The sequence below is a fragment of the Ochotona curzoniae genome, unplaced genomic scaffold (assembly GCF_017591425.1).
Source record: "Ochotona curzoniae isolate NIBS_2020 unplaced genomic scaffold, NIBS_Ocur_1.0 contig_3622, whole genome shotgun sequence".
NCBI lineage: Eukaryota > Metazoa > Chordata > Mammalia > Lagomorpha > Ochotonidae > Ochotona > Ochotona curzoniae.
The window spans coordinates 6610575-6638408 of NW_024465926.1; the positions used below are offsets into that span (position 1 = coordinate 6610575).

A 27834-nucleotide genomic window follows, 5' to 3' on the forward strand; every position below is an offset into this window, starting at 1 on the left:
ATTAATTTGTGCTCCACACTTTGACACAGTGTCCCATACGGGAGGGAATTGGAAAATTCCAAGCAGCCTATCATCAAGTGCTGCTTCCTTACACGAAGATCTTGTTAAATTGCATACGAAGCTAGTCCTGGACTCCAAGGACATCTGAACATCAAGTTGTATAAAAGTGACACTTCACCAATTTAAGTGATAAGTTTCCAAATTGTGAAGCATCTAATTGTAACGATAAATTCACCTGGCTTTACTCTGAGACCAGACATCTGTATCTTTAACAAACAAAAGTGGCAGTTTAAAACAATTAGACTCAAAAATTCTAACGAATAAAAATCACTCTCTCTACAGATAGCAAACAAACTTGGGTGTGCACCCCAGTGTGTGAATGTGAGCTGTACAGCGCATTCTGGCCAGGGACACTCCACTTTGCTGTCTAGCATGGAGTCCTTCACGTCATTAATCTGGTGAACACATTAACACCTCACCGCGACTGTCACCTACTCAGTGACTATCATTTCTCTTTCTTTCCTTAGAGGAAGAGCGATCTTCATTCTGTGTGACAGAATTCACAGCGAGATTGTTTGCTCCCTCACACAGAAAAACCAGGACACTTGGCAGCAACCTGCCTCGCAGCATCCTCCCTCACCTCTGGCCTTTAGCACTGCACAACTGACCCTTTCAACAGCCTTGACAAGGTTCTCAAGAAAGGCATAATGGCGGCGGAGGAGTGCGGCATGGAAAACTCAAAGGCTGGACAGCAGTGGCCCCTTAACCCCCCGCTGCAGCTGTAAGGCAGAGAGGAAACTGGTCCATGAGTTTCCAAATGGGCTTCCAGCCAGCAAGAACATGAAGTGTCTGGATGGATCTGGGAGGGTCATTTGCCTTCACTCCACCTCCACCTGCCATGCTGACTTCAGACACTGACCCCCGAAGAAGGTGCCTCCCTGACACACCACTTGTCCCTCCACTCCCACAGGCTTTGTGCCACCCGCAGTGGCGTGAGACAGGCAATTTTTGAGTGGGAGAACGAATCTTGTGTTGAATGTTTCAGATTCTGAGACACCTGGCACATAAGAATTGTCAAGGCAAAGGAAGGGTCTGTTCTCAGCCCCCATGTGGGTTTTTGGGGCTTCCACCAATGCCCAAAGTCCAGAGTAGGGCAGAGTAGGGTCAGGCTCTGAAGTCGCCTGGAGGGTGCTACAGCCCGACAGTGGCACTTCCTACCCCATGCAATTCTCTGGGAATTTCTCTGCATTTTCTGTGGCAAATACAGGCCATCTTCTGCTTGCCTGGTAACGTAAGTACTTTTCCTCAACCAGGGTTTTGTCTACGGAATCACTGTCTGTGCCGGCACGGAAGCAGCTCTCTAACCAGCTAGCCTCACTGTGGCCAGCAGTGCCGAGTGTCATCTAATGAATCGACACATACACATCCTGAGAAGCAGCTAGCATAAAAAGGAAGGATCCAGATTGACACAACTGTATATGTGGGGCAGTAAGATTGTTGTGATGTAGCCAGGACCACGCCTCTCCACACACCAAAGATGTTTAAATCCTAAACTCTGGAACCTGTAAGTGGGTCAGGAACAGGCAAGGCTGAATTCAGGATAAAGTTGAAATGAAGGTGGCTAATCTGCAGAGTTTAACCTGGGAAGGACCCTAGAGTTTCTGGTTATAATCAGTAGTATCATCACAAGAGTGTTTCTGAGCAGGACAACGTGAGATGACACCATGGAGGACAGGCAGCGTGGAGAATTGCAACTTGCTGCCTTGGGAAGAAGGAGGGAGGAACCACTGACATGGAATGTGTTGGTCTTGAAATGCACAAAGGCAATTTTTCAAGGAGCCTATCCTGCTTTGAGTCACTTAGCCTTTCTAAGCCTATCTGAGAAACGGGAATAGTAACTGTCCCAAACTTGGAGGATCATCCAAAGGACTACAAAAAGATGAGATGCTGTGCCAGAAACACTGCATCCAGCACCGACACTTGGCAGGTGCCTGAGAAGACACAAGAGCAGTCCCATGGGACTGAGAAGATCTGCACCCCCAAAAAATCATGCAACAAAAGAATAAAGAGAAATACAAGGCTAACACTTTGTCCCCTTTGCGAACACTTTTCCCACAGCAGCATGCCGCATAAACTACCATTCTTTCATGAATGGATGAATTTTAGTCCATATTGACTTCAACACAAGGACAAAAGTAGTCTGAGTAACAAACAGCGTACCAATAGAAGTAAAATATCCTGAGCAGTTTTCCTTGATTCCCATCCTGCTCCAAATTTTCAGATAACATTAATTTGGCAATCTTGACTATTTTACAACTAATTCTACAACGAGAATGCAGACTCACTGACAAACAAAGCAGAACCAAAGGAGCTCCAACTGGATGGAGCACAGCTTGGCATTAAGATAATGAACAGAGGGTTTTAGCACGCTTAGCAGCCCTGTCCCGGGTCTGTGATGGGGGACACTGGGAAAACGCTAGGCAATGTGGGTAAATGGCGTGACTTGTAGAGACAGCAGATATTCAGAAGGTACAGTCCCTGAGGCTGAGGTCCAGGAAGAGGCTTTGTTCAGCAGAAGACTAGACTGGGACCAGTGGAGGGCTGAACAGGAGTGACCATGGCACAGGTCATGGCAGCTGATGCCCCCTGAGGGTGGGAGCCCAACACAGGGCTCAAGAGTTATAGCGGCCAACAGCTAAGCCTACACCAAAACCCTAAGGTTCTTACGGCACGATTATGGGTCACATCTAAGGGATGAGTAGCCTGAAATTCAGAGGGATCCAAATAGTTGGTAGGGCTCATAACTGAACCCTTTATTCTGTGCTTGACAACACTGAAATACCCCATTAAGAGGAGCAGTGATGACTTCAGGCAGGTGACAAGGATCCTTATCCAGAAGGGGTCGGAGGGTCAATATGTATGATGGGAGGTGACCCAGTCCCACCCATGAGCACCACAAGGGAAGCACAGTGAATCTGGTGGGCAAGGTGCCCCTCCCTGTGCAGGTCGAACACAGACAGAACACAGGTAATCCCCCATGTCTACGCTTAGCAAAGCCAGGGCTGCTGCGCTGGGAGTCACAGGCAGAGGGTGACAGGCTCACCCCCGGACAGGTCTGCAGACAGCCTCCTGAAACTGCCCTGGAGGCCCCAGAGGCCCTGAGGTCTCCAGGGCTTGTCACTCAGGCACCGAATACACTTAGTCTAATTGGATATTATTCCTTCTTTATGAAGCCAAGCAGGTTGTTACCTAGTTCTCTGGGTAAGACATTCGCAGCTTCATTTTGCAATTACATCTCCCTGGTATTTGTCATGGCAAAGAAGTGAAATTTTTGTGTCTCTGTTACCCCAATGTCATCTTTTTCTCTTGTTTAAAATATAGGTATGATACCAGTTCTTTTCTTATCTGTAAGCTCTTTTCCACCCTATACACACACACACACACACGCTCTCCCTGCAATATCTAACCAATTATTTTCTCAGCAACATTAAATATAGATGCCATTGCCACTGTGGCAGTTATTAGAGCTGCTCATAAGTGTCCTAGTTCTTTAGGAAGTGGAATTGTACATCCATGTTCTTTTCAAACAGGCCATGGCCATGGACTCACCTTGGACAATGAATTAAGGGAGAAAGCAACATTTCATAGTGAAAGCTTTCAAGTCCTGACACTGTCTTGGCTTGATCATTTTCTGGTACTGTAGAGGCACATGCAAGAGTGTCAGCCATGCCCACCACCACCCCAACCCTGTATGGCTTACTGTTGGGAGTCAGGAGCAGTAAACAGCAAGCTGGCTTTTCTTGACCTCCTAATGCCATGGTGCCAAGGTCATGATGTCCACCCCACAATACTGAGTCCTTTGAGATCCTCTCTAAGTTGTACACCCACTTTCTTGGATCTAATCCAGACTCACAGAACAACAAACCTGCCATTTTCTTGGTACCTTCTTTTGAAGCTGTTGTAAGTGTACTCACCCCATTCAGCTACAAAATTCAAATCTAAGCAGTCAGCTTAGCAGTCCCCATGGAGCTTTCTAGAACCCAATATAAATCAGACATGCAGTCAAAGAAGCGCTCATCCCCCACGAACCCCTGGCAGTTCACCACCATTCCCAGGGCCTCAGCCATAGTTTTGTCTAAAGCAACATTTGTCTCCCTGCTAACCTGGACTGATGAGCCTATGCCTTGGGAGAAGCCATCGGCCCACTGCTTCTCCGGGTAGTGGGCCTTCTTTCTGTGATGGCCACAGCAGAGGCAGTGAGAACCCGCAGTGTTCACGCCAACACTGCTGAGGCCTGCTGCTCACCTCTGCAGTGAGGCGGGACTGGGAAGCATAGCCTGGAACTGCTCAAGGAGGATGCTCCCCTGCCTGCTTCTGCTGGTACATTTCTGACTCTAGATGCCTTCCAAACAGGTAATTATGAGATCCAATAAATGCAACTTCCATGTTTATGTGCTAGGAACTTAATATGCGCAACAAATTAGCCTCAGCAAGGTTCATGAGCAGTAAACGACAGAGCCTGGATTGGAGCCACATACTTCTGACCCCCTTTCCTTTGTCCCTGTTTCTCTACAAAATCTCCCTGTCTTTTGCCTTTCCTTTATGCTTCTCCTTCACACCGAGGACATTCTCCACTCTCAACCGACTGCAGCGCCTGTTCCTGTTGTCACCATGAGCCATCCCCTGTTACCCGCTGACTGTCTAAACTCCTTTGGGATTTTTTTTTCCCAAATTTTCCAAACTTTCCAGAACTGACTCCAGGCTCCGTGTAGCTGCCAATGTTAGAATGGCCAAAAGCTTTCTTTCAGGGTGCAGAGGATTTTGTGACATTGTCCACAGGGGTGACTCTCTGGGTGGCCTTCTCTTGCACTCATACACTCTGCTCAAATGGTCCCTAACTAACGAAGGTTTTCCCAAGAACCTAACAAGAGCCGTTCTCAGCACACAGTAGGCCCATAGTACATACTCCATGCACAAGTGAATAAAAGACTAAATGAACGAACGAGTGAATGAATAAATGGATAAAGCCTTTGGGGACATGTCTATGGACAAGCCCCATGTTTGCCCTATGTTGTGGGCCTGAGACAATGATGGTTCCACCACCACCCTCCTAAGAAGACAGACTCGCCCAGACTCACAGTATATTGGCAGTAAGGAAATCTGTCCTATGCCACCAAACTGTGCCAGGGCCAAAACCAAAAATAAATCCCTCCCAGCCGTCCAGCTTCTCAGTGAGAACGTCTGAAGTATGTTTAATCAACCGTTAGAAGCTCAAATTGCCCACAATTCTAGAAATGCCTCAAGTTACTATGGACTTATCAGTGAAGAGAATGAAATAAAGAAAATTTGTTTCATAGTTAAAGCCAAGGCCACTTTATCCCAGATGTACTTAAATCACTTAGCTCTTAACAGAATCTTTAACTATAAATATACTAAATTTGGTAGCAGGATAGATTAACTACAAAAGGAAATTAACACTGCCTTAGAGAATGGAGATAACGTATTAAACCACTGATAGGCTACTTTTGAGAATTATAACCGGGTAGACCTAACATTTTTAAATGGATATTAGGGATGATGAAATACTACTCAGCCACCCTGTGAAACGCAATTGAATTTACATTGATTAAGGGAGGGAGGGAGGGAGGGAAGAGGGGATGTACTGTTACAGAAAACCTTACATTAAAAACTTGAAACAAGCCCCACAATGACTGCTTAGGAAATAGGTTCTAGTGACTAAGCAGTGTGTCATTAGGCCTTTGGTGAGAAGGCTCAGAATTCAGTTCCACCAGGAGTGTGCATGTGCAGGGTTTCTGCCGTGGGTAAATTTAACACTTGCCTTCCAATGAGACCAGACACAACCACACAGGTTAGCAGGGCTCTGCCGCAGCCCTGCCTGCTTCTCCCGGCCACAGGGCTCTGCCGCAGCCCTGCCTGCCTCTCCTGGCCCAGCTGACAGTCTCATGATGCAGTGCATTCCAACTCGTCAGCAGCATTGACTGCCTCAAGCTGATGCTTCCCCATTAAACACAGCACAGCTCAATTAACAGCTCTTCAATATACAATTTAATTTTTCTTTCATCTTGATCCACAGCCTGGCTCAAAATGAGGAATGCTAGAATAGATGTACTTTGAATATTGAAGCAAGTCTTTATAAATAAACCTATCACACTCGTAATGATTTCTGTCATAACATGACAAAACAGATGAAACTCAGTGTCTGGCACTTCGGCTCTCACACGCCATTTTTCCAACATCACCAAAACCTCTGGTTTCTTTTTTCCTTTCTTTTCCTTTTTGTCTTTTTTCTAATATGTATTTTCTCCCTCAGTTATCTTTGCATGGCATTTACCTCCCCTTCCTCATGTGGCAATTCTTTAGACAAAATGAAAAAAAAAATTACTCTACTGCAACGTACACATGTAAAGGTGAGATATTGGAACTTATAAATGAATTATGAAGGTCTGGCCCTTGGAGAGACATACATATTTCATTATAAATGGGAGCCATGATACTTACTCCACATATACTATTTATATTTATACATGATTACTCAAGATTTTTAAAATCTGTAAGGCACAAAATGAAGGGACCAAAGGTACTCCCACTTGACTCCACATAAACACCCTCTCCCTGCAACGGATGCTGGTGTGTTGACAAAGACTGTGAATCAGAGCACTGTACAATCTTCCCAAATCAGTGTTCAAACAGCAGCATGTACTTGCTGGTTACCAAAGAAGATGTGATGTCGCCATGGACTAGAGACAATTTCTCATGTTTACAACACACTCATAAACATAGACTAGCCAACAGCTAGCATTGTGGCTAGAACCGTGCAGTGCTGACACAGACTTCTGACAACCTGCTTGGTAGATGAACAAGGGACAGGTAAGCCCCTCGCTCCCTAGGTGGGTGGAGTCACAGGGCTAACACCCAGGCTCTTTCTCATCAGCTCCTTCCACAGGGTCTTTTCAGGCTGCAGGGGAAGGTCCACTATCGAGCAGAGATCTTGGGTAAGGCCACAGTCTTGTCACAATGACAAAATGGACTTATTTAAAAAGTACTGGCTTTGCCACAGTGTGTTTGATTTCTACAGCCTACTCTAAACACGGAAAATACATTTCATGATTTCCAACTTATTCTCTCCCTATTTAGCATAAAATAAAAATCGCACATAAGTGTTCACAGATATTTATATACAAGAATAGCCATCCAAGATAGGATTTGACAAAACTACCCATATTTTCAACACGCTCCCTCTTTCTTCCTGTTCTTTCCCCAGTGCTATACTGCTCCGTTTATAATTTGGAAGGAGCTAAACAAAAGCTGTAAGGCACTTTTTAATTGTCAGAGATGGAGCACTTAGAATTTATACTAATTAACTAGTCATTATTTCAAATAAGAACATTAATTGGTATGTTCAGAAAACCTGCAGCATTGCAAAATTTAAAATAAACATTACAAAGATATCATTTACAGCTAATCTATATTTACCACTGTAGTGAGCTTCAAACTATATTTCTTTCTATTATGCTTTTATTGGCTACAACACACAGCAAATGGGGTGTGTTATGCACAGCTTCCTAAACACCTAAATTTATAAAACCCAATTACATAAATTAATTAGGAATGAACACATACATTTATGTCTTTGTTTGCAATTGCAACATATTAAACATGACAAAATTAATAAGTAGACCCTAAAAGGAAAAAAATAGTGCCATGTGTTCATTTTTCATAGCAGATTTTATGAGATTTAATTTGACTTATCTAGTCCTGAGGGTCATGATTCTTAATAAATATGCAGCTTCTCACAATTTCCTTTACATGTAAGGGTATGTTCTTAGGATTCCTAAAGGACCAAGAATGTATAAATTCAGGAGCTTTTATTTCAAGTCCTGGAGACAGAAAGGCAAAGAATTACTCAAATGTTTGCTCCATCTTGCTTATCTTTGGCAGCTTTTTGGTCATTTAGACTTAGATACTGTCACTTGAGTTATCATAGGAAACAGCCACTGAAACGAGCTTAGACTTAGCTCCACCAATGAATGAAAATATACAAACCCAGAGAGTGTGGATGGAAACAGATTTCATTTTAAATGCCAAAAAAAGGAAGCCTCTAAGATCTTAAGATATTTTAAATAAACGAAATGATTTTTGCATAACAATATTATTATTCAGAATAACATTGTATTTCATAGAAAATACTAAAAAGAGTCTGATTTTGAAAAAACAGGTGCACAGAGTAAGATCTGGAAACAGACTGCCTCTCCTATCAACCTCCCCTCCCTTAACCAATGCACATTCCTAACAGTTTCGTTCATTTGAGCCTGCAAGATTTCTAGATTCAAAAATGCAACCTGGCAGGAGTGTGTGTCTGAGCATACAGCAGGTGTTTGGGCTAGAAGGGCAGCAGTGGTGTTATAGAAGGAAACTGTTTGGAGCCTCTCTCCCATTACAGCTTCTGGGAAGCCTACAAGACTCTTCAGGCCAGGGACTGCTTCAGCGGGTAAAACCAGGCTCTATGCTCGCCATCCCATCTGCCCTTGTGTACTGCAGTGAAAAAGAGTTTCTTGGCAGAATCAGTAAGAATACAGAGTTCCTCATCGCACCACAGGACCTGACACAGGGTCTGAGATAAAAAGCCATGACTTCATCTTTATAGTGTAAGATCCTCTATGCTGTGGGATGCGAAACAGGAAGGAGGTAGCAGCTTGCAGCCTGGTTCATACCCTTGCATCAGGCATGACATGCTGCTGCTCCATGGTGCTTCCCTGCAGGTGCCTCCAACTCAGCAAGAGCCAAACCATCCTACCTCATCCTTCCTCTTCTCCCTATTCCCCCTCTCCCCCACCACACACCCTGCTGCCTGGGATTCTGTATTTCAGCAGAAGGCTCAGCAAACCAAGCATCACTCTGTGTGAATCCTACATCCTTAACTTCTGCTGCCTGCCACACTCTCCCCCACCCCCACCCTTAATATCACGGAGTCAATCCTCTATTCAACCACACTGTCACTGCCCTGCCAGCAGCTTTCAATGTCTCCAGAGAAGGTGGTTACAACAGACTCCTGCAGCAAACCTTAACAGTTCATGCTCCGTACACCAACAGAAGCCCAAATACCTTAGCAAGGTTGAAAAGGCTCTGTGAGTTTCCCCCAAACTTCTATCTACTTCCACCCCTGCGCCCCAGCCAAGCGAAGCCCTACGATTCCCCAGTGCTCTTGCTCCCTTAGTCCTTTGTGCCTTTGCCCAGGGGCATTCTCTGCCTGCAATGCACTTCATAGCAACTTCTCTTGCAAATTCAATCCAAAGTTCATTTTTCCTATAAATTCTGACTTCATAATACCCCACAGGCCCACTGTGTTGGAACCCATCATAGCTTTCCGATAGATCCACAAATTCTTTGGTCATCTTCCCCTCAAAAGGTGGAGCCTAATGCCTCACCTGTTGAGTGTGTGCTACAATTAACCATTTTTAACAAACTGAGCGTGGCTTAAATAAAACTGGGTAACATAAAGTCTAGGGCATAAATGAGATTACTACCTCACTCTACAATGACCAGTTACACAAGAATCCAGCTGTTATGTTGTAAGAATTTCATAGGGCCACTTTAGAGAGGTCCAAATGGAAAGAACTGAGGCTTCCTGCTGCTATCAAGGGAAGAACTCCAACTAACAGCCAGGTGAAGACACCATGTTGGAATTGGATCAAACCTTGGCCAACACCCTCAGTGTAATCTTATGAGACAGCCTTTGCAAGAAGCACCTAGAAAAAAGTCACGTCCCAACTCCTGACCCAAAGAAACCCTGTGAGTGAATTCATGTTTACTATTGGGGTAAGGTTTACAGTAACTCGCTATGTAGTAAGGCTAACACTGGTGCCCTTCCTTTGTGTTTCCACGACGCCTTGCATGCCCCGCTGTTTCTCTGGCAGCCAGCGCATTGCTGCCAGCAAATACACCTGAGGGATACATGAACAGATGGCTGAATGAACTGATTTGTGAACAAATGAAGCGATACTAGTTATAGCACTGCTGTGTTGTATTGTCATGTTAACATGTTCTTGTTTTTGTGTGGACATCAGTTTTCAACTCCCTTGGGTATATATTGAAGAGTAAAATCACTGGATCATCTTGTTACTCCAATTTTTTGAGGAATAGCCAATCTGTTTTCCAAACTGGGTGGAACATTTTACACTCTCACCATCATTGCAAGAGGATTTCAATGTCTCTATTTCCTCACCAACACCTCTAGTCACTGTTCCATTATCATCATCCTATTTTCTGTGAAATGCACTCTTGTGATTTTGCCATATACATTCTTAAACACAGCTGTGCACAGAATGCATACATTTTGATATAAATATCTTATTAAAGCCAAGAGACTCTGAAAATGAGTCCTACCTACAGTTTTTGCATCAATCCCTAATTTTTATATACGACTTTTGAAGAACGAGTTGTGAGCGAACAAGTCAGGGGCTGTTTGGCAGCAGGAACATGGTGATACTGAAGTAAAAGGAACTTGTTTCTTTATGCACATCTGGCACTGATCCTGATAGTGAAGTGGCCTAAGAATAAGAGATGAAAAAGCAAGGAGCTCAGGAAAACCCTGCGAAGAAGCAGAAGACTGGTGAGACCTCCTCCCAATTCTGTCCTCTTCCAAGAGAGTTGAGAACAAGCTCATTGTGGGAAAACACATCAGTGTTCAAGACTGTAAAGTTCTAGATGATGCTCAACAACACTGGATGGATTCAGAAGGTGAAATGAAACCAGGAAGAAAAGGCATTTCCCTAAATCCACAGCAGTGCAGCCAGCTGAGGGAATAGATTTCTGAGACTGACAATGCGGTGAGAAGACTGTAAAATCCGAGCAATATAACACCTGTAGTGTGCCAGTTGTTTTCATCTGTATTTTTACATTGGCTTTGGTCTACTGCATGTTGGTTTCCAAGCTACTGTGCATTTGGATTGCAGAACGATTTGCAAGACGAGTACTTTTTTTTAGTATGCATTACTAAAAATGTACTGAGTGAAGCTAATTGTCAACTTATTAATGAAGATTACTTTGCACCCACCAGATAGAAAATAAAATCAAGTAATTATCATCTTTTAAAAAAATACAAGTTAAAACAAAAACCTATTGAAATATACCAAAGTAACAAAGCTTACTAAAATTAAAAAAAAAGTGAGAGATACCAGTGTGGGCAGTGGTGTGCAAGACAAGCCTTCTCAGATGCTGCAGGGAAAAACTTATGATTCAGTTGTGGAAAATATTTGATGATACAAATCAGAGACATGGTATTGAACCATGACTTCCACGATTCTAAACTATAATCACAAATAGAACAGTCTATGTAGGGGAACCGTCACCAACACTCTATTAAGTACAATGGGAAAAGAGCACAAATAGCTCACAAGAGGAAATAACTGCAGTTAGAGTGTGCCCATACAGTTACTGGGGGCATCATACTTTAAGAAAGTAGAAAAACACTCAGAAAGTAGAAAAAAATGGACAAAAATTGACAGCAGACATTGCTAGGAGGCAGTGTGGAATCAAGTCCAATTCCCTAATTTTCACCCCCATGACCCTAGAGAAATCACTTCACCTCCCCATTTCCATGCCTCTGTTTCCTTATCTGTGAAACAAAGGCAATGAGAACATCTTTATTCACACAATGAATTCATTCTCACTACTTGCTGCTATTGTTATCAAGCTTGCAACAGCGAAGACACTGCAAGGCTCTGAAGACCTATTCTGCCACTTTTCAGCTGTTTCCCTTAGACAAGTTCTGCAGATACCCAGGGCCTTTCCTAACTTCAAAACAGAGAACTAATTAGTGCTATCCTACTCAAAGCACACATCTGAGGGTCAGAGAAGATGCAGAGTCCGTTACCAAAACGCTGAGGGATTCAGCAATGAATCATCACCACTTGGGGTACTTACCACTGATTCAATGTCTAGCCTGAGAAATCTCTTAAAGACACACAATAATTCAAGACAGGAGATATTAAGAAATGTATTACTTATTTCCTTCTTTGTCATCCCAACAGGTTTAAAAAAAAATTAGGTTTCCCATTGGTTGCTGGGTCATTGGTGACTTTCCTTAAGCCACTTGCTTTGTGGGCCCCCCCCCCCCAAAAATCATTCTTTTTCTACTAGGAAATGCAAGGAAGCTTCCTGCATACATTTGTGTTTTTCCCATAAACCATTGATCATCCCACCCAGCAGCCTGCTCAATCTGTCAGTGGCTATTGACAGTGACATCTACATACATAAGCACCATCAACTGCTGGGTCTACACAAGAGAAAAGGAATCTTGAATTCTGGGCACCAGTCTCAACAAGATTCTCACACATACAGGTCAGCGTGGGATTGGTGAAGGCAAGTATACATGAGGCAGACATCAGAAATAAAAGATCACCTCAGCAGATTCCAAAGTCAGAGAAGAGCCAGAACCTGTGCCTGCTGAGTCTCCAATAAAGTCAAGGTGGCCACAATGACAGCAACCAATGGAGCAGAAGAAAAATAAACTCAAGTTAGCACTGGGTTCACTAGGCAGCTGGACTCCATGAGAAGAAAATTAGAACAGAGGATGTTAGTCAATCCTTGAGTCAAGAAATACATGGACATAACAATGGATATAAAGTTGTTGCTCATGTTTTAGAATCAATCCATAGTTAATACACTGGAGATTTAATTATGGCTGTAGAATGGAATGTGAGTATTATTAACCATGACAAAGTAAAAGTTTCGGCAGCATAAGTTGGGGGATAAGAAGGAAAAGGGAGACAGCAGGATCAGGACAAAATAGCCTCTTCTTACAAAATACGAAGTTAAACAACACTGTGCAGGGTAGTCCAATCCAAACCATAAATATACTTAAGTACACACACATATGTCTTAATGCTGTGTGCATATATACACATTTGTACATTGCAAATATATACATATTTATATATTACATATATGTGTGTAACGTGAATCCATATACAAAAACATAATGGGAGGGCTAATGGGAGAAGCAGACATAACCACGGAAGGGTAAATGCATGAGCTAAGTCTGCATGCACACTGAAAAATCACAAGCTAGGGCCTGAAACTATTTATTTAAAACACTAGCAGTTTAGTCATACTATTTTAAGGCACAGGAAGAAGACAGCAGAAACACCAATACCAGAAATTGTTGAAATGCTGGCCTTTGTTCACCCCTGTAAGCCAATCTCCAGAAGCATCTCCATGGCATGAGGGCACTCTCCATCGCATTTGCTGATTGAACCTGCGGGCAGACAGCAGTGCCTTCTGCGAGGACAGTGTCTCCTGCTTGCTATGATTAAGCAGCTTAGTAGTCAACATTTTTCTAGCGGCTGCAAATATTATTTCAAGTTGGAGTTGAGGAGGACTGCTGTCTTTGGCTTTAAGGCTTTGGTTTTATTTTTCTGGTGTGAATCTGGTGTCCGTGTTCTGGAGACACAGCCTCCACTGAATCCTAACGTGGAAATGAACAACCCCAGAACCAGTCTTGAAATAGCTGTGTTGTAAGATTAGGCTGGGCAGAGCCCACAAAGGCATCTACCACAGGAGGAAGCAAGCATCCTGGGCCTAGAGTACACATACCTGAGGCTACAGATCGGCTCTCCAACCACAGCCAGGACAGTGGCAGCTTCCTGGCTAACAAGCTACTGCTACAGGCAAGAGGAGTGGAAACTGCCTTTGCTCCACGGTAACTACAAATATCTATGAAAACAAAAGGGAAGGGAAGAAACACATAGAAAGAAAAGTGCAACTATTAGTGCAGGGGAGGGGTAAGGATGCAATGTGACCTTGTTGAGTTGTTACCTACACACAGGTCTCCTTTTCCAAATTTGTTTCTGCCAAGGACTCCACAGTACAGCCCCGGGCAAGTGGTTCACCTGCTGTCATTGCCAGCCTGTCTCAACTGTACTGCCATTTCCCACACAGGTCCAGTGGAATCGCAACATGATTAAAGGATTAAACTCAGTGATGCCTCTGGACGTTTGGCTCTCGAAGGTGTTCTTTATTACTCCATACCCATCTTGGGGTGGGTGATGACTGAACACAGAGCTCTTGGCCATGGCTAGGATGGGAGAAGTGCTTCATGGCAGCGCATACCAAGCTGAGATTCTAACTAACGTTAAAATGTGTGGAAACGAAGCTCTTTAAATCCCTCCCCCCACCAAATTATGATATATAGGAATAAAGAGTAACATTATGGTACAATGGTTTAAGCCACCGCCTGCAATGCCAGCATCCCGTATGAGCACAGGTTTGAGTTCCAGCTGCTCTACTTTCGATCCAGCTCCTTGCTAATGTGACTAGGAAAGCAGTAGCAGATGATTCTAGGCTTTGGCCCATGCACTCATATGGGACATCTGGATGAAATTCTTGGCTCTTGGCTTAGGCCCTGGGCCAGCCTCAGCTATTGCGGCCATTTGGAGAATAAAGCAGTGTAGATGGAAGACTGACCACTCTAACCCTTGTCTTTGAAACAAATTTTAAAAATCAAATATTTTTAAATTAAATCAATCAGTAATTGGTTTAATTTAAAATCACCTCACATACATTTTACCAGATGTGGGAGGTGGCTGCTTCAAGGCATCATCTATGATGTATGCTTATACTGGAGCTTATAGTAAGGTGCTATTAGGAATTGTGGTGTAAGGTAAAGCCAGGTTCTTCTGGGTCCCAGCTCTGTCATGTGTCATTTGAATAATCCAGGCAGAGCTTCTGAATGGCACTGAGCCTTGGTTTCAATCCTGTAAAGTGGTGATGGAGCAGAAATGCCAACAATAGCACAATAGCAGGGGTCAAATGTCACTAAAGCCTGGCACTGAGTTGGCCCTCAAGTCATACTCACACTGTTGTGTGCAATGCAGTATCACCTTCTGCATATGCTCAAAGCTACGGATTACGAGAGTTGCCTCTCTTCCAGGCAGGCAGGGTTTTACCAGGCAACAAGATCAGAATCACGTTTAGCTCTCACTGAACATGTTCAAACAAGGTAGCAGTCAGTGGGGGTGATAAAATTGCCTTGTGGTTCTTACCGTGACTTTTGTCCAAAATGATCAGACAGTACATTAAATCATTAGCAGAAACTTTGCTGCCTGCTGATTTTACAATGCAGGCAATGAAATTCATTGCAGAAGCAAAATAGGGCCAATAATATAATTACAGCGCTCTGCGTATGCAGTCAGAGCTAATGCTATTATTTGACATTGCAAGACTCTGCCGGTCCCCAGAGTCTTGCTGGAGACAAGGTTCGCCCTAATTGGTTCCAAAGCACAGCCTCCCCACCACAATCTTTCCTCAGGACCAGTAACGTTAATTTCCACACGACTGTAAATAGTATTTGCAAACAATACAAACATGGTAATAAGAGGCTAGGTGGGTAATTAATGTGGTTACAAAGTAGCTTATTTGCATTTTTATTTAAAAACAGCCTTCTTTAAAAAGCAGCTCAGATTTCTCTTTGCATGAGGAGCCTTGGTTACAGAGTACAGCAGTAATTACTCTCTTTAGGGGTTCTTTTATATGTCCTTCAGGGAATTAGAATGAAAAGATAAGCAGAATTATAAAGGAAATCATGTAAAATATGAAATGTACTATAAACACTTAGTAGTGTATTTACCATAAGGTAGGCTCACCTTCTTTATTAATGGAGTATTTTAACCAGCTTACAACACATTCAAATTAACTGTAGATACAACTTAAAGGTATTATCATCAAGGTAACTTTTTTTTCCCCTCCGAAAAGGTGTGTTATTCAGGATCTAATATGCCCTTCCAGGCAATTCTATGTTTCCATTTCCTACAGAAAAGGGCCCTCAAGAGGACAAAGGGGTGCAGAGTGGACCTCCCCTGGACATCAGAGAAAACACCCCTTCTACCTTCTCCAAGCTCATCTCTTGCACCCCTTTGAAAAGTGGGCAAATAAATTTTAAAATCAATTTGGCTCAGAATTCAGACTTCTTAATCTGTTTCTCAACCATGACGTGTGGACAATTCTAGAAGATGGCCATGGCGTCAGACCCAGTGGCAACTGGACCAGCAGAAATTCATCCAGAGACCCTTCACCAGTGCAAGGAGAGCTGCATACAAAATGTCACAAGGAGGCATGCGCCTCTACCTGCAGGCGCGGGGATGTGTCACGCACGGCAAGACACTCATGCCAACTCCTCTAGGAGAAAACCAAGGTCAGAACAAGGTGAGATTGGAGCTCTGCAGATGGAAGTGCCAACATAGGACCAGGGCACAGGGGCATGCAACAGTGTGGGACTCCTGGGGAACAGCTTGAGGGAAGGCCTGACAGGACCCTGCAGAGCACAGGGCAGGAGAGATGTGGCAAATGCAAGTACCAGGTAGGTCACAGATGCACTCACTCACTCCTCCAATGAATACTCACTAAAGGCGTGGCATCGTGCCAACTGGTGCTCTCCCACAGGAGACGGGGGGTGGGGGGGAGAGGGGAATGGCAAACAGGAAGCATTGGAACAGACAGGAAAACCACACAAAATGTTAGCAGGTTATAAGAGCTAAAAAAAAAAAAAAAAAAGAAAGAAAAAGAAAAAAGAAAAGAGGTGATCTTAAAGGCTCTGGAGTGAGAAGGGTGGGTAAAGCCGGCAGGAGCAATACCCAAAGCAGTGGAAGGTTGGGCAGCTGGGAGCAGGGTGGGGAGGAGCACGGGAGAGAAGAGGTGGAGGGGAATGGCTGGGCACAGGGATAGGAGTTTGGCGGGGACCTTTCCTGGCTGAGAAAGCAGCAGCTGCTACTCATTTTTGGCTAAGTACTGCAGTGACTTCCAGTATGTTTAAGAGTGCTAGAAATGTGAGTTCTTACGTGTGATCTTAACGTTTTAAAACATGAAAACAAAACCATAACAAAAAGCAGAAACAAAGCCATCACCTGATAATCTGTTCTATCAGACCTGGTTCATAGAGCACTAACATGAGCTAAGTCATGAAAGACATTATATTGCTCAGAAGAGTTAAATTCCGTTTTTAAAAGGTATGTCTTTACTCTCATTCACCCAGCTCTCCAAAAATACACGCATGCGCGCACACACACACACACGCAAATTAATTTTGGTTCCATCTGCCTCTCTGCGTAAGCACGCACACTCATATTCCCATATGTTGTTGATACTTTCTCACCTGTAGCCTTCAGTATCCGCTACACACCCAGGGTATCCTGTGGTACAGCCACCACAGATGACCATATCTACAAAGGACAGGTAGCTTGGTAGTGCTTGGAAAATCGTCACCCAGTAAAACTTCCTTATAATTTAGATAGAATTCAGAGGCTGTAGTGATGTTTTAAATATGGTTTTGAAATACTTAAGAATGGTAGAAAAGCAATGAAGTACAAGAGAAGGATAATAAGTTTACGACATTCAAGTAAATAAATCCAGAAAACTGGGTCATTTATACCAGAATTGCAATCTTTTCTGTTAAAATATGCAAACAACAGTATGAAATATGGTTTGTGATTTTAAAGAAATATAGCACTACAAATGTCAGTGTGAGAGAACTCAATAACACTTAATGAAACTTTGGATTTCAAATTAATTACTGATTGACTAAGGCATCTAGAGGGAAAACGGCCTCGATTAGAGCAGTCTGGGATCGCCCATAAATCCGGAAGCGTCTTTGGAGGACCCGGCTGGTATTCCCCAGGCAAGCCCGCAGTGTGAGGTTAGCAGGCACAGTGCTCTGTTTCCAAAGAAGACATTTTCCTGAAGTACATGTGCCTTTATTTCTTCTTTTTAAAAAAATATTTAAGATCTGTGTCGGTGACTTTTTGCTTATAGCGCTGGAAATCAACGTGCAGACACATTTGCTAAGTGATGTACTGAAAACTCCACGTCCCCTAGGAAGATGACCATCCCGGCCCGCCTTTGCCATGCTGTCCTGTGAGTGGGACACAGGTTCCTATCTGACTCCCATCACTCTTGACCATGAGATCAGGTATGCTGAGGCAGACACAAGACACCCTAACTTCTAAACAGAATTCCCAGTGGACTTTGGCCCTCTGAAGGCCCTGGTGTCTCCTGCTGCAGCTCAGGTTCTGGAATGAGAAGTCATGAGAAGTTGAGAGCAGGAGAGCTCAGCTCAGACACCAGAACGACAGTCAACTACATGTCATGTTTAATCGAACAAATACTCATCACTTTTTGTAAGCCCCCTAGCATGTAAGATCGTTTGTTACTGCAGCAAAAGCTGTATGATACACTATGCATGCCCATAAATCAGGAAAAAAAAAACTTTTTTTAATATAATGAAAGCCCGGCTTTGTCTCACTCACAAGCTATGTAATTCCAGTCAACTCTAACAGCGTTAGACCAGCAACAAGTAAATCATCACCTAATGAATAAAGTTTGTGTTTAAAGTCACCATCACAAATGAACAAGACAACCCTCATCTGTAGTAAGAGTTTAAGTAACAGTCACCAGTAAAACAGCGATGATCAGAAAACAGAAACAGAATCAGAAATCACAAAGTACTTCCTGTATGCCTGCCGCAGTTCTAAGTGTGCTGTCTACACTTGCAGATCTCCCTAAAATCCAGTGGCATAGGCCCTATTTTCATCCTCGTTAAGTATAAAGGAATGAAAACAGAAAGAGGTTAACGATCTTGTCCAGAGAAAGATGGCCTTGCTTGCTCCTTCTCTATATAATTTCATGTTATTCTTCATTACATTTTAGTATTCTCTATGTGTAACACTTTCATTACAACCAAAACAATTAAAAAAATATTCCAAGTACAGGCAGTCTATCAATCCTCAGGAAATTTACTCCTATGATCTAATGCACTATAAATTCTGAGATTCACGCTAATGATGATTCCAATTCATCCCCTCCCACCTAACTGGGCTCCTGTTTTATGACGCCGTCCACAAAGCCTTCCTTGGATAAGAATCTCTTCCAAGGATCAAGAATATGCTCAACTCTAAATCTCCACCTGTAACCTCCTCATGTGGGAAATCAATGTTAATTCCTCCAAACCGGAGCGGTAAAACAGCAATCACACAGGAAGGGAAGGAAAAAAGATTGAAACCCATAAAAAAGGAATTAACATATGCACATGGGTGTTATATATAAGATGTACAAAACAGATATCCAAGGTTTTTCAAATGCAACATCTTAAAAAGCTAGAAACACATTCATACATTTTTGTAGTATTCCATTCCAAGCCCAAATAAACAGATTGGGAGCTCATTACGACGACACTTTCTGCTGGCAGATGTATGCTTTTCTCCCTTTCCTATTTTTGATACGAGGACTACTCCAACTATCTCCAAGGCAGGAGGTGTGCTGATTACACAGCAATGGGCAAGATGGAGCTGCCTTCCCGCCTTTGTTCACCAGCTTGTGCCAGCAGCAGGAACTGTGGGCCCCAGAGGAGGGGAAACCACCTGGCTCCTAGTGCTGTGATGGGTGATGAACTGCTCATGTTACAGTTTTGCCTTAAAGGGGACTTGGAAGTAGTGCTCTCAAACAAGTATGAAACACGTACTCTTAAAGCTGATATCCTCCAGTAGTACATGCGCAGAAGTACTAGACACAAGCAAAGTGCCAGGCATAAGTAAAGGTCCTTGACAGGGCCACATGGTTATCATACTACTCATAGCGTTTGTTCCAAATAATCACCAACAAGTGGGGTTTGGGAAGGTGATACGAAGGGGAGTAGAGTACAGTGATTCCGTGACACATAAGGCCACCTTTAGAGCATGCCCACTTCATCACAGTAAGCTTCACAATATGAAACAGGAAGTGTCATCTCAGACATTAATTACCTGTCTCATTCTGGATAGAACTTATAACCTGCACTCAGATTCCAGACAAGTGGTTTTGACTCCAGGATCCAGTACGCTATCTGATGTCATGGCAATGAGACGACGGTCTGCCCTAGCAAGGGACAGCACCTGAACCACATCACTAGGAATAGGCCTGACTCCCCCTTTTGCCCAAAGTATGCTTGTACAATAGAAGCAGAATGGAGATGAGCTGTAGCTAGGACAGGAAGACAACTCAGTGTGAACAGTCACGGGGTATGCTCTCGAGAGGCAAAGGGCCGGCAAGTGTATTGGGCCAGAAGTGCCTCAAAGCATCAAAGTGGCTGCAGGTAGCAGAAACCCAGTCAAAGCCAACAGAAACACACAGGGGGATCTATCAGCCACATGACATGGTTAAGAAAGCAGTTTACATTTTTTAGCATAAGTATTGAAAACTCTAGTAGGTACTGTACTTACACTTACAGCTCATTTCTACCTGGACCAACCATATGTGAAGTATTCATTGAGCATATGTGATCAATGGCTATTAGAAAGTGAAAACTGGATATACCTTCAGCTTGCTGCTGAAAGTCCCTTTAAGCTGCCTTCCTCACGTCTCCCTTTATTTTCTTGGAAAGCATGCTAATTTCCAGCATTTCATGAATGCTTTGCAATAACAATATGCACTACTTTAGGGTGATAATCTCAAAAATGGCAGTCTCCAATAATGGGCTTTCAGAAGCAAATTTGAAAGAAAAAAAAGTCAAAAATCACAGTTCAACTTGCATGTGGCTTTGAGCTGTCTATACGCTATGAAGTATTCCTGGGAAAGGCCGTGAATTCTTCCTAAAAATGAAAACAGAGTCATATCAATGTTCAACAGTTTGTGTAGAGGACACAAAGGCTTGAGTGCCTGCTCTTTCCCCTTCTTGATTCAATGTTGCACTGAAAATAGAATGTCAACTAGACAACCACACACACACAAAAAGCATGAAGTGACCTTGAGTAAGTTTTGGGGGTTATTCTCTGATATTCTAAGTTTCTGCCTCGTTCTATACACAAAGTACCACTCTTGAAGTTGGACAGGGCTGTGACATCTGCTCTGGCCAATGAGATAGGCAGAAGTGGCAGAGGTCACCTCTGAGCAAAAGCTTAAAGAGCTAGAGCACAGGGCGGTATGCTTCCCTCCACCTCTGTAGTCACAGCATTCGGGAGAATGCTGTCAAAGGGCTGAGAGAGACCATCACACAACTGAAGAGGCAGTGAGAGGCAGCAAGCGTGAAAAAGAACCTTTGTTGTTTTAAGCCCCAGAGATTGTTGAGGTTGTTATTACAGCATAACTTAGCCCATCCTGACACACAACTCAATTGTTGATTCTGTACACGTCACATCAACTATTCTAACCGAAGTATCTCCCCAAGTATAAGGGCTTATCGCAGCTGCTATATAACCCAGGCTTGGTTTTACAGTGGTTTCATTACCATCCATAAAAACTGTAACAGTGGAACTGTATAAACAAACCGAGCAGTGTTTTTATTGTAAAACATGAATGTAATATAAATATTTGCCTTTGCCTTCTCTCAGCATCTGTAATGAGAGCAGAAAATTCATGCCATATGTTTATACTATAAGGGGTAAAAAAAAAAGATCTCTCAACAATTCATCCATGTGGAGGCCAACTAAGCTGTTTAATACTTTTAATTCATCCATTTTCTTTTACATATAAATTCTCCACAAATCATACAACACTTAGTGGTTGTCAGTTACTAAATTCATGATGATTTCTACAGATGGGCCCCTGCTAAGGAAAATGTGAACCAGGTGATAATGAGGCCCATTGCTTTAACATTATGAGGAACCAGGAAGAGATTTGCTTTATGAGGACCCTGGCCTAGCCCAGCCAGCTCGACAAATTTCTTGGAAGATTTCAAAAGCCCTATCCTACCTCTCTAGCTGGAAGTGCTTCTAAACATTTGGGATCTTGACAGCTGTTTTTTTTTCTTTTTCTTTTCTTTCTTTTTTTAATCCTCATGTGGAGAAGCACTGAGCATTCTAAGTGGATTCTTCCAGCTTTGGGCTTTTGGAGATGGTGGGAGGAAGTGTTATCGCTAGCACTGAGGTCTGCGCCAAGTGTAGAATCCAGCTCCACATGCAGAGAGCAACGGGGGATGATTTTATTTCGGAGCGGCGATTGAGCCCTTGATGTGAAGTTGCTGAGGCCTGCCTAAAGTGTTACGCAGGCTTTTAGGATGTGAGCCCAAAGGCACAGAGCATGATTCCATTTTCTCCAAATTGGCTCATGGGCCAGAGGTTTCTGGAAACTGTCACCACCCTACAAAATCCAATACCACAGCAAGGGAGCTTTGTTTGAACATGAAGCAACTCTGCCCACAGGAGGCTCTGGTACCAAGGCTCGCCCCTGTGGGTGGAAGAGTCAATGGCAGGAAGAGGTAAGGCAGGAGGGAATCAATGGGTGGAACCTATGAAGGACCAGGAAGGACAAGGTGCCGTGAGGAAGCCTTCAGCACAGGGACAAGTGCTTGGCAGATGCTGCTGACATGATGTGAGCCAGGCACTGTTATCTCATTTAATCCTGACAAGCATCCTAAGAGGCAGGGACACAATATCCCCAGTTGCCACAGAAAAATGGAGAGCCAGAGGGAGGAGTGTCTTGCCTGAGATCACAACACTGAACTGGAATAACCGAACTGGGATTCCAGCCCAGACTGGTCTGACTCCAAAATCCACAAACTAGACTGCCAAAGTCAAGGCAAACCTTTTGTGCTAAGAAGCAATTGATCTTGTACCACCCTAAAGTGACAAGAAGCACAGGTAACTGCAGCTGCTCCTACCCAGAGATTACTGGACCAGGATCATAAACCAGGCCCTGCTCTCCCCTCACCAGCCCCCAACATGCAGAGTAGTCCTCTGGTTATTTGCTACGCTCAGATTCTTAAGGGATGCCTAGTCTAGAGTAGAGCGTCAACCAACGTTTATTGACTAAGCAAGGAGATCATCAGGCAAACAGTGTGATTGCTGCTGTGATGCATACTTAGGTAGAATCCAAAGCACAGAGGCAAGCACTGTAGTGCAGGGGCTTAAGCTGCCACGTGGGATGACCGCATCTCATACTGAAGTGCTGGGATCCAGCCTGGCCTCTGCTTCCAACCCAGCTTCTTGCCAACGTACCCTAAAGTCAGCAGTATCTGGGCCCTTGCCATCCACTTTCTGAGTGGGAAACCTGGAAGGAGTGCCTGGCTCCAGCTGTGTCAAGCGTTTGGTGAATAAACTAGCAGATGGCAGATATCTTGTTTCTCCCCATCTCTCTGTAGATCTACATTTCAAACTAAGTAACATTAAACTAAATTCAATTAATAACTAAATACAAACATGAGCAGACTGAACTCCAGGGAAGTAAGAACCTTTCCTTGCTTCACCACTGCTGAACCACCAGTTTTTAAGACACGTTCCTAGCTCCTGACTCAGAGAAAGGAATTGAGCACTATTTGATGAAGGAAGAGAGGGAAGGAGGGCAGGAGAGAGGTGAGACAAGCCTGAGAAAGCTTCGTGGGGAAGACGTTCCTGGAGAAGTGGCTCAGAGGCTGCAGGAATGTGTATGTCGGGAGGACAAGCCAAGGAAATACTCCACACTGAGACACAGGGAGACAAGCAGGCTTGGAAACAGCATTCAATTCAAGTTGGCTAAAAGAGAAAGAGAATTCATCATTAGGCCTGAGAGCAGACAGGTCGTTGGAGTCCAGAAAAAGCGGGGATTCTGGCCAGTGTGTTCCTTATCTTTGCTAACATGTAAGTAGCATCTGCTACATCGCTTCACAGCAGGCTAAATACTCAGCGCCAATACTAAGCGTTTTATAGACCAGACTTTAATCTTCACAGTAACTTTGTGACTCAGCACCTGCTAAAAAATGGGCAAATGGAGCAAGAAGTAACAGTCACATAGTCCCCATAAGTGGCAAAAATAAGATCCAAACCCAGGCAGAACACAATGCAGGCCTGATAACGAACCTTGCATCTACTGTGTTTCAGCCGTTTTATAGTCAGTGAGTTGACACAGCCCTCCCGAAGCTGCAGGCCACAGGGCACTTAGGGAACCCTGCCCAACAGCAGTTCTCTGCATTGGGTGGACTAATAATGACTTTACTTACCCCTAATGTGTCCACTTAAAAATGTAAAATATACACTATCTTTTTTGAAAAAAATCTATATTTAATTATACAGCATCAGTGAAACCTCACTTGGGGAATGATAATCCAACATAAATGAATACTTCTAATAGAAAAAATGCAATTTAAAATAAATTACTATGTAATTCAGAAAAAGAATTTACTCTCTTCATAGGAGAAAAAATTTTCATTTGGTATTAGGGGTAGCCCAAGTCAATTAGAAATTGCATCAATAGCAAAGAACCAAATAGCCATTCTAAGTCCTCCTCTCTCAGCATGGACCTCCTGATCAGTCCCAGCCAAGCAGCGCACTGCCAGCATTTGCCCGAGTTTCATTAAGGCTTAAAGTCAATTAAGCCACAAATCGGAACAATCATTCCTCCTTTGCAAAGTATTGATATTTTTTCCGGGGCGCTTTAGGGCTTTTCCAGCACTCAAGAAGAGATTTATGTTAGACAACTTCTTTCTGATTAAAACAAATCATAGCTCAAAAATTCTAATTGCCTTCTTTCTAAGCACAGAATGATCAGAGCACAGACAAAACAGCAGTCAACCCCAAATCCCATGACATCACACAGGGGCTGGCACCACAGAGCTCCAAGAAAACGCCGGTACCTCCAGGCTCTCTAGCTCTGTCGTTATCGCCATCTTTCTCTTCCAGTCTCTGCGTCCCTCCTCTGTGAAGCCATGTTCATGTATGCACCTGCATGCACGAGCACGCGTGTGTGTAGGTGTGTGTAGGGGTGTGTGTGTGTGTGTGTGTGTTTCTCACTCTCTTCAGTCAATTCTCTTTCTGATTTAATGATCTTGACAGACTTCAGGACAATTATAAATCTAAAAGAAACAGACATTAGAAGCAAAAGCAACCTCCCCTAGTTTTTATGACCTCAATGATAAGAAACAGGAAGCTTTTCCATTTATCTGATAAGCAGAGAGAGAGAGACAGCAAGCATGAGCAAGCTCCCATCCAGTGGCTCATTCCCCAAACACCTGCATCAGCCACAGCTGAGCTGGGCTAAAACCAGGACCCAGGAATTTACTCGAGCTCTCCCATTCGGGCGGCAGGAACCCAGTTACTGAGCCATCCCTTCTTCTCCCAGGATCTTCACAAGCCGGAAGCTGGAGTCAGGAATCAGAGCCACAAGTAGAACCCGGGTAGGGTCCAAGCATCCTAACCAGTTCTTAAATACCTGTTCAATTGTACTCAAAAAGGTTTTCAAATTAGAGGTCTTCGACGATTTTGTGGGAAAAAGAAACAAAAGTATAGCTTATTTTTTTTTCAGTTAATATTTTTTTCACTTTTTAAAATTATTATTATGATACAGTTCCTTAGGTCCTGGGATTTCCCTTATCCCCTCCACAAATTCCTTCCCCCGTGCCCCACACTGATTTGCCCTATATTATGACAGTTTAGCTCTTCATAAACAGTTGTAAGTCCATCATTGCGGGCATGGATGATAGCAGAGAATCCAGTATCCTATTGTCAAGATATAGTTTCATTGTGGGTCCATCTATGATCTGGAAGGAAAAATGCATACTGCATTGTATCTTCATACCTGGATATGACAGTCTCCATTGCAGTTACTATACATCCCCTTAAATGAAAAGCCACAATACAAACTCAACAACAGGAAGAAAAAGAGAAATATACAATGCCATGAAGTTAAATAACATGTTACTGAATGACTGATGTGTCACTGAAGAAATGAAAATCAAGAACCTTCTTGAAGAAAACGATGCCATTATATGAATTATATTAATATGAAGAATTATGAGAAAAAAAACTTCTGCAGAAATGAAAATAAAAACAAAAACATCAAAATCCATGAGATAGTTTCTGCTGATATTTGTTGGTTAGATGTGTCTCCTGTAGGCAATAGATAGATGTTTTTAAATCCAGTCTACTGATCTATGAAGTATGACTGATGACTTTAAGTCATTTACATTCAGGGTTAATATGAATAGGTGACAATTTGTTCCTGTCATTTTAGCAATGAGTTGTTCACTGCTTGACTTAGTCTGCTGTTGTTATTTTACTGCGATGTTCTTCATATTTCCTTTTGGTTTTGGTGGGTGCTATTACTTTTCTCTGTCAAGAGAACATCTTTAAGTATCATTTGTAGGGCAGGTCTGGAAGACTCATATTCTTTGAGATTTTCTATAGTGTGGAAGAATTTTATTCCATTTTCAAAGACAAAGGAAAGTTATGCAGGGTACATTATTCTTGGCCAACACTTTTCTTTTAGAATCTGGAATATGTTGTCCATTCTCTTCTGGCCTGTAGATTTCCTCTGAGAGGTCAGCTATGAGTCTGACTGCCTTACCTCTATAGGTCAATTCATTTCTTTTTCACATGCACATTTAAGGATCTTTTCCTTATGTTCAACTTAAGAATGCCTGATTATTATGTGCCATGGTGAAGATTGCTTTTGGTCAATCCTGTTAGGAGTTCTGTGCCTTTCCTGGATGTTGTTTCCCAATTCTCTCTCCAGATTAGGGAAATTATCCATTACTATTTAATTGAATACACTCTTAAACCCAGCTTCTCTTTCTGAACCTTCTGGAACTCCCATAACTCTTATATTTGGCCTTTTAATAGCATGCTTAATTCTTGAATACGTTTCTTAGTTTGACTCAGTTCCTCTTCCAGCTTTCTGATTGTTTCAACATTGTGGCAAGAAATGTCTTCCAATCCTGAGATTCTTTCTTCTGCCTCATTCATTCTAGTATGGAGACTTTCCACTGAAGTTTTAATTTGCTCCACTGTGTCCTTCATTTGTAACTATTCTGCTTGATTTTGTTTCAGTGTTGTTATTTCCTGTGTGACATATGCATGTGTTTTTCATTGTTGATAAAAAGCCTTATAACAAGGGTTTGTTTTTTTTAATCCTTTATCTCCCATTTCCTCGATGTATGCCTCACTTAACTCTGAGGTTGGCAAAGGCTAGGATTAGCTTATTTTGATAGAAAAGTTTTCATATTTATGCACTTTCTTCATGACAGTCACTACCCATGAACTTGTTGAAAATTCCCCATCTGCATAATTTCAAAGTTTACACACTAAAATGACCTTTTAATTCCATTTTTCATAAAATTTTTGAAGTCCCCTCTTATTTACTTCCAAAACCCTCAGGTTGCCTAGGGCCTTTTCATTTGTAAAGCAATTACTAATTTCTGATGCACCTCTCTGCTAGGGCAGCACTGTCAAGACCCTCAGCCTGTCTCCTGAATCCACCCAATTTCCTTTTATTCTTTAAGTCTTGAGTTTGATGTTGCAACTGAGATGCCCTGACTTCTGTCCTTTGACACCAAGATGGTTTATGGACCCACTCTTCAATAAGGCCAACACCCACTTCTCCAGTGCGGCCAGGAAAGCTCGTTAACTGAGATTTCCCACATCACATCATTATTACCTTCTGAAGAACTAAATACAGTACTTTCAACACAATCCATAAGCCAGAAGGTAGCTGAAAAACTGGGGACTTTTCAGTAACATCAGTATGAAAATCAATTCACAGAACTCAGCACTTCAGAAATACCAGCTGGCTGTTTTTACCCCTCTGCGGGTCTACTATACAAGAACAAACCCAATATACATTGTCCAATATACAATATACATTCTACAGTGGTAGAATACTGCTGCCCAGCTTGTAACTCGCATAGCTCAGCTGTCACCTTGTTTTATGTTCTCATTCTTTCAACTAATACTCATTAACTTCCTCTTGCCAACAAGGCACTACACTATACAATGGGGAGTAAGGCAGGTAGGGCTCTGGTCTCCTACAACATTCAATCCCTGCTGCCTACATGCTATCTGAGCTTATACAAGGCACTGAGTGTCACTGTGCCTCAATCTTATCTGA

The 27834-nt window shown here is 43.0% G+C and overlaps 1 protein-coding gene and 1 pseudogene across 1 annotated transcript in view; one reads left to right on the forward strand and one right to left on the reverse strand.

The window, feature by feature from the left end:
* WWOX (WW domain containing oxidoreductase) overlaps positions 1–27834 on the reverse strand; it is an 870330-nt gene that overhangs the window by 777461 nt on the left and 65035 nt on the right. The window lies entirely within an intron of this gene.
* LOC121157680 lies at positions 708–10862 on the forward strand (annotated as a pseudogene).